Here is an 8,309-nt window from a genome sequence, read left to right on the forward strand (position 1 = left end):
TTACGTCTGTTTAAACATCAAGCAAAAATTGAACGGAAGTTATGAAGAAGTGTTATTGTTTGAACGGCCACAGAGCATATCTAGTACCGGGAGTACCGGAACAACTGATAAACAGCTAATAACAGCGAACAAAGAATTTCGTATGAGTATTGAACTTTCAGTTTGACAACTGTTAAACCTGTAATTCGACAAGACCGACCTAAATTCAAGTAATCACTTGCTCACCTTGTATCAGTTTGTCACATTTTTGACATCTAAAAATTAACATACTGAGCATATTCCATAATCAGCTACCAGCTTAACTTCTTTGCATAAAATATATTCCGATGGCAAAACATGAGAAGCCGATGCGACCATTTTGGTTTTCATGGTTTTTCAGATCTTTCAGTGTTCAAGCGTGTGTATGTTTTTGCCACGTGAGCGGTAACACAATACTGTAAGGTACTGTCACAGTTAAAAAGGTAAAAACTATTTCTCTGGTTGTATTTGGGATAAATCAATGATTCAAACGGTGAAATGCTCTCTGCTTATAAATAGGAAGTTTAATCAAGGGTTCTATGACGCGCTTTGCACTCTTAGCTAGTGTTTCCGCCAGCATGTTGGACTCGACAACGTGGTAAACATGCAATGCCATCTGGATTAATTATCCATTTATTTCGTTTTTGACTAGCAGATTGTCGGCCTGTTTATGATAACTTTACACGGACAGCAAAAATTACTCAAAAGAGGGAACAAAAACCATTTGAACCGAACTAATAATGCCTTTAACAAATTACAGAGTCTAAATAGTTCGTTAGCGGGATTGAAAGCTGACATGTTTAATATTTACTTGCAAGAAAGCAAAAGTTTTGTAATGAGCAAACAGTTTAAGTGGAAAACATAATTTCAAATTCTTCAGAAAGCTTGAGAATTAGTTTAGAGAAAACGTAGGCAGAATTATGCAGTAGCAAACAAAATATTCAAAAGAAAAGGTCGCACCTCATGCAAATATGCAAATGGCGAGTCGTTGATCTTGCATGTAAACAATAGAGTCCTAAAGCGATGATGTCACGTTACCATGACGCCAAAAAAAGTTGGTTCTAAACAAACTCGTATTGCTTTTCAAAATGGTGACGCTTTCTATCGCGTCGTTGCTTTCCTATTTTTCAGACAAAAAGAAACTGATAAAGGGAGAAAATCATTGTAAGTCTGATCATGTGGAGTCATTTAGTTATCACGAGGGAGTTTTACGTGGTGAAGTACACGCAAGTATGAAAAAGAAGGTTTATAAAGTCATGGTGAGTTACTCTTTCGAAAGTTGTTGGTTACGCTCAAGTATATATCACAGGTTGACTTTCGTTTACATAACGACGGCCAATGTGTGATCTTGCTACAACTTTTTTCTTCTAAAAACTTGTTTGCCATACGAATAATCCTTTATTTTAAACAATTGCAGATTTACTTGGATGAACAACAAAACATAAGAACAACCGAATGCGAATGTCCAAGAGGAGCATTTAAATGTAGTCACGCGGCTGCTCTTTTCATTCATGGGATTTACCATCTAAGCCGTACAGACGTGGGATGTCGGTGGAGAAAGAGAAAATCCAACACATCGCTCTCAAATCAAGCGGTTTCTGAACTGTTTCCTCCGCCAAAAGATTACTGTGCTTTGTCGAGGACGCTGACCCACGCCGATCGTTCCGCATTCTATGAAGATCTAAAGAAATATGGGAAGTTTACTGGACTTTGCTGGCTGCTCAGCCCTGAACCCCCTGTCGTCAGCAAGCTACCCATGCCTTCTATCGAGGAAATTATTTATTCTGACGAATTTCTTTGAGCTAGAGGAATTCAAGAGCAGTTGGATTGTTTGGTCCGCAGTTCCAAACTAGATGAAGGAAAAATCGTAAGGATTAGCGAGATAACAGTTGGCCAAAGAAACAACCCTGCTTGGCATATCGCAAGAAGGGACCGACTTACCGCTAGTAACTTTGGCTCTGTCCTAAATGCGAAAAGAATCACCCCCTCACTACTGAAACGTCTTCTCGGAGAATATGATTTGTCGGGAGTTAAAGCGATCCAGTGGGGAGTGGACAATGAAGAGGAAGCCATTAGAGCATTCACCCTCAAAACAGGGAAAACAGTAAAAGAAACTGGTATCTGGTTCCATTCTTCTGGAATCCTTGGGGCATCCCCAGATGGCATTGTTGATGACGAAACTGTTTTGGAAATGAAGTGCGTGTATACAGAACGAAACGTTACAATAGAAGAGGCTTTGAAATCAAGAACATTTTGCCTTAAAAAAGTGAAAGTGGGCGGGGTTATGCATTGAAGAAAGAGCATGTCTACTGGCACCAAGTACAGGGAGAAATGTACTTTTCACGTAGGAAGTTTTGTTATTTTGTTGTATGGACTACAAAAGATGTAGCTATTTTACTGATACAAAGGGATGACACATGGGTAGAAAACATTCCGCGCTTACTTCAATTTTACCATGACCACTTATTCCCAAAAGTAGTAGAAGGAGAATTGTAATTTCTTTAATTCCCCAAATCAGGAAGAGAAATTTTAACTTTGTAATTCGTAATAAGTAGTCAAAGGAGAACTCATGTAATTTTTCATTCCCAAAATTAGTGGAAGGAGAGTATTGTGGTTGGTTGGGTTGATACTTAGTCTTTAAAGCAAGCCAGTTAATACATCCATGAGTGATTTCGAGATAAACTTTTAAACATGAAAACATATTAGAATTCTATAATTGCACTGAAATAGCTTGATAGTATTTTCTTTCCATTAAGTTCTCCAAGAAAGAAAGTTGGGAGGTAGAGCTCCACTTATTTTCTTTGGGGAAGGGGGAGGTGGGGGATTTCCCCTTGTCATTTGCCAAGCAATGATTAAGATCATTTTTCATAATTTCACAGATGATTGAAAATAGTATTTGAGTTTTCAGTGTAACGACTTCTTATGACAAAGCATTTAAGTAATAGAAGTTCTGTTCAAAGTAAGGCAACAGTGTTGTCTGTTGTATGGTCACTCTTAAAATATGTAGCGTATGGGACGTGAGTAACAGATATCCAATTTATATTTGAGTTCACCATGACATTTGTAATTAAATGTTGTTTTAGCTTTGAAATATAATCTTACATTCACTTGTATGCTATGAACAAAACTATTCAAAAACCATATTTTCACATCCCTCCTTAATTAATGGCAATTGCAAATCTACAAGAGCAGCACACAACTGAAATAGTACATCAGTATAACAACGTAATTAGGAGGGGATAAAACTCAAAATTCTAAAGTCTTTCAGCCTGGCATTGGCTCTTTCAACGTGGATCCGACACCTTGCTATAGCCTTTGTAGCCCTTGCCTCGCTTTCAGTGGAAGCTCCTTTGTTCAGAAATGGTGGTACATTGACTGAAACTCCATGGGGGACAATGTCCTGGATGAGAAATCCTTTGTCAGCAAGTATCATGTCCCCAGGGTTTAAGTGTCGGAGGAGGCCCAACTCCTGCATGATGGCTTTGTCGGAAATAGACCCTGGGAAAAGCTTACTTACATAGGTTATGACGGCATTTGGTGCAACACCAACAATGACTTTAAATGAATTCATTCCACGATAGGATGAGTATGTTGCATTTTGCTGACTCATCAGTCCAGGTGCTGCAACCTCGATGTCAGTGCAGTCTATGACTATACGACAAGATCCATACTGACTAAAGGATGATGGTGCTGATAGTTTGCTTTTGTCTCGTGATGGAATTGATGTCATAATGTCTTTAAATAAAATTTCATGCAACACATGAATAAATGTTGTAACAATGTTAGCAATTGTAGCAACACTACAGTTAAATAGCTGGGCCAAGTGTAGGTTTGTGTAGTTCTGTTTGACTTTCATCAAACTAATAAAAATCTGGTCCTCAAAGGTGATAGATTCCACCTTCCAGCCCACAAAATAGTTGATGGAATCTTTAAACCTCAAGGCATGTCTCACCACAATGTCAAAGACTTCTTTTGTTGGAAGCCCAGTTTCCATTCTAATAACATCTCCTGGAAGCTCTGTCACAGTGTAACACCTGTTCTTGTAGTGTAATCTATCCTCTAGATTCTTTAACTCTCTTTTTGTTAGGTCCAGTTCTGCCTCAAGGATAACCTCCTGTGTTGTTTTTGGTCTTTGTTCATTCTCCTTTTCAACAGATGGTGGTTTATTCTCTTTTTCAACAGATGGTGGTTCATTTCTTTGAGCCTGTTCTACCAACTCACTTAAAGTCTTCTCCTTGGGCACACTCTTCTTTTTCTTTGGAGGAGGTCCCCTTTGCTCAGCGAATAGTTTGCCTTTGTTCCGCTCAAAAATTTCTGGGCCATTCAACTTCTTGCCCTCTCTAAAATGACAGCTACACCCGTGAGTGCTTGCTAGGATTCTGTCTTCTCTCCTGTAGAAGTAAGATTAAGAAATCGCCATTTAGTTTGTGATCTGATGTGCGAATTACGTGATTATAATGTTTATACATAAACATTTTACTAATGCATAGTGAAAACAAATGCATGTTCAGTTCACAGTTATATTCAAGCTTTCTCAAGGTTCATAATGCAAGGTAACGCAAAATGTACGAAAAATATCGTAATCAAAGCACTCACAAACTAAAATGATATATAAAAAAACACTGCATGCGGTTGTTGAGACATTCGTCGCTTCTATGGTACAACATTTTGAGTTGGTGAAAATCGCACATTCACTCAAAACTGCCGTATTTTATGTTGTATTCAAGCAGCAAGGTAATGATGAATACCATTACTAACCTTATCAGATGGATCCATCGTTTGTATTCATATTTTTCCTTTTCTACGCTCGGAAATTTAAAGTATTTGCAAGTATGGCTCTCCGAAGAATGGTTGCATGACAGGGCAAAGCAGTAGACCATTTCCGTCCCTTTAGATCTATTTCTTATGACAAAAGCGGTAATTTCGCAATAGCAATTGACCTTTTCACCTTCTGTCCTTCTTCATGGCCTCTTTTGTTGCAAAACACAGGGTTACGAAGGGTTTTGACCTCTGGACAAAGCGATGACAAAGACTACGTGACCTACGCACAAGAGATAATCCGAGTTGTTTAGAACCCAATATTTTAGCGCCATGGTAACGTGACGTCACACTTTAGGACTCTATAACCTATTCACGTTTACATTCGCAAGCGTCCGCAATTTTCGCCACTAAACTTAGGAGAAGTTTTACCTGCGTTATATCTTTTGATCTTTCCACAGCCATAAATAAATCAGTACCGAGTCATGCAGCAAAATAACATTTCTGCAAAAAAAAATTAACATGCAGTGCTGTCATGCAATTACGCCAGCGAACGCAAACTAGGAGAATATTTTTTTCCCCAACACTTTCAAATCGGGTTTTCAAAGAGTATTCAGAACATTTCAAAGGGGTTTCCAATGTGTTCCGCATTCCAAAGAGTTTCAAAGCATTTCAAAAGAGTTTCCAAAGGGTTTCAAAGCGTTTCAAAAGAGTTTCAAAGCGTTTCAAAAGGGTTTCCAAAGGGTTTCAAAGCGTTTCAAGAGTTTCAAAGCGTTTCAAAAGGGTTTCCAAAGGGTTTCAAAGCATTTCAAAAGGGTTTCCAAAGGGTTTCAGAAGGGTTTCAAAGCGTTTCCAAAGGGTTTCCAAAGGGTTTCAAAGCGTTTCAAAAGGGTTTCAAAGTGTTTCAAAAGGGTTTCCAAAGGGTTTCAAAGCATTTCCAAAGGGTTTCCAAAGGGTTTCAAACCCTCTGAAACCGGGTTTCCAAAGGGTTTCAGAGTGACCTCAAACCCCCTGGAAAACGCTTTTGTGGAAAAGAAGTGTTTTCGTATGGAGGGTCACAATTTTTTACTTGTTCCTTTTTTATCTAAACGTTTTCTCCCCATTATCCTATTTGCTCATCTGAAGGATTCTGATTTCCATGGTTCATCCTTCTTCTACACTATTCAACCCTCAGCCACAGAAAACATGAAATGGTTGGTCTACTTTTAAAGTCAATAACCATCTGAGACTAAATTCTATGAAATCCATAAATTGTAATCAACAGGGACTGCTTATGGTTCATTCCATAACTCAGTGTGGAGAAGACCAATCAAATGATCTAGGTTACATTGAATTGTTGCATTTATACATGTTTTTAAATTGATTTGTCATTTGCATTTCATCCACACAGTCTAAAATATGGTTGGGTTGTTATAAATTTGATCACTTAGAGTTGATCACATTGACAGATTAGAGGCTCAGTGCCTTTCTTGTCATGTTCCAGTGTAAGGTATATTACAAAGAAGCTGCACATCATGGGCAGCTTCTTTGTAATATTAAGTAATATAGTTAGAAACGGAACATTTACTTTTACCCCTATTAAGGCACTGTTTGTCTTAATTAAGTAATGGGTCGCGTAAGAGCGATAGCATTTTGCGGCAACGCATGAGCAGTGGCGTTCCTATTTAATTGGCTTATCCAATTAATTTTGAGCTCTCTGATTGGTTAAAGCTCTTTTTTCCCGAATTTTGTCCGAAAAAAAGTCGGAAAAGTCTGATTTCTTTATAGTTTTTCCGATAATGATGTATGATCTATTGTTTCCTGAAGTTTCGTGAGATTCCGACGTGGGGAAATCATCCGCGCGGATAGGCTTCTCCACGAGCACAGAGTTGAAAGCGCCGCCATCTTTGATTTGTCACTGTCAAGTTCTTCTCTGCGTTTTCGGGTTAAAAACGTTTCGCTGGTGTATATAGCTTGCCTGTAGCTTGTATATAGTGTGTATATTTTCATGAAAAGCGTTTTCTTTGGATTTAAAATGTAGTAAGTGTTTTATTCGTTTGCTTTTAACGCATTTGTGAGATGTCCTTTACCGCTTCTTGCAAGTGCGAAAAACATCTGGAATGGCATCACAGGTCCGACGTTGGCCTTCGCGTGGCAACCTTTTATGAAGAAAAGTATTGCATCGTTGATTCGAAGCATGCAGGAATAAAGAGAAAGATCTGTTTGGCCTGCCGTGATCGCATAGCAGTCGAAGAAAAGTGTCGAAAGCTTGGGGATCTGAATACAAACGCAAATGGTTCAACCTCTCTTGTAATGGTGACTCATATTCACTTTCTTCTTTGTTGTGATATTCTCTACGTAAAACGCATTTGAAAGTGCTAGGCGTTTTATGCTTCTGATCAGATATGTGTATCCCGTTTGCTAACATGAGAGTGAACTGTCATGATTGTTTGCTTGCTTTCTCACACATGTATCTTACACGTGTCTTCATTTTTGCCCCCTTCATAGGATAAACTTACTTCAGAGTCAGACTCAGTGGACAAAACATCACATGTGACCCCACTGGTAAATGTTACGGTTTTATTTGTTGTTGAGGAAATCAATGCCTATTTTTATTATTATTATTATTATTTATTAATTTTTTTTTGGCTCTTGCTTTGCCCAATGTATAGCATTTCAAATCTGACATAGTCCCGAATGCAACTTGTAAGTTTTTACACAGTGCTGGAAATAAGCTAGGAAACTTGAGCTTCATATTTGATTTTTTTTACAGTGTGAACATTTTTTTTTATTTTGTTATATGCTGTGTTATTTACAATATTTCAACTTTATTTGATATTTTATCTTGAGTGCAAAAGTTCAGCATATTATTACTGATGTATTTTTTATTTATTTATTGTTATGCATAAGTAAGAAAAAGTTATACATGTATAGAAGAAATTATAAATTGGCTAGCTGAGTAGACACAAACAATAACATTTTCTTTTTTCCCCTCAATCCAGATTGACATAGAAGAAAGCACCCTCAATCTTGATGAGAATTTCTGTGCTTCAACAGAAGAGAACGTAAGTTATATATCAGTTATTTTCAGAAATTACCCTTGACCAAGCCCCAGGTATTTTATTTTTTTGAAAAAGACCAATGCCTCACAGTTGAGACATTAGTTTCAGAATTCTTTACAGTATAGCACAGTTGAGTTGAGTAAAATGCTAGAAAAGACATGTTTTAAAGTGTTATATGAACCTAATGACTAGTCTTGGAGAATGTCCAGTACATTTTATTTACATTAGGGTATTAGATGTATGGTAGTGAGTACTTTCCCATCATTTATTACTCCAATATTTTTTTCAAATAATGCCTTCCACAAATGTATTTGGATATGTTATACTCTCAAGCTAAAATGACAATTCTCTTCAAGCATGCAAGAGGGAAACTATCCAAGTACAATGTATTTTTACTCTAGTCATTTACAAAAAAAAACAATTTCTTTTTCCAGAATCATCTGGTTGCTGACAATGAGTTGTCTCCAAGCACCTTAGCTCCAAGCAGTACAA

At 37.6% G+C, this 8,309-nt stretch overlaps 1 protein-coding gene and 2 pseudogenes across 1 annotated transcript in view; 1 reads left to right on the top strand and 2 right to left on the bottom strand.

Annotated features, from left to right (window-relative positions):
* Positions 1-837: 837 nt before the first annotated feature.
* LOC149115387 (uncharacterized) lies at positions 838-2,613 on the top strand (annotated as a pseudogene).
* Positions 2,614-3,092: 479 nt separating this feature from the next.
* On the bottom strand, positions 3,093-6,156 carry LOC110068022 (uncharacterized; annotated as a pseudogene).
* Positions 6,157-7,411: 1,255 nt separating this feature from the next.
* Positions 7,412-8,309, bottom strand: part of LOC149115388 (uncharacterized) — a 2,331-nt gene continuing 1,433 nt past the window's right edge. The window contains exon 1 of the mRNA XM_089284888.1: positions 7,412-8,309. This exon is cut by the window's right edge and continues 1,433 nt beyond it. The gene's annotated coding sequence lies outside the window, so the exon portion shown is untranslated.

This window comes from Orbicella faveolata, unplaced genomic scaffold, assembly GCF_042242905.1.
Source record: "Orbicella faveolata isolate gen_17 unplaced genomic scaffold, um_ofav_v1 contig_13, whole genome shotgun sequence".
NCBI lineage: Eukaryota > Metazoa > Cnidaria > Anthozoa > Scleractinia > Merulinidae > Orbicella > Orbicella faveolata.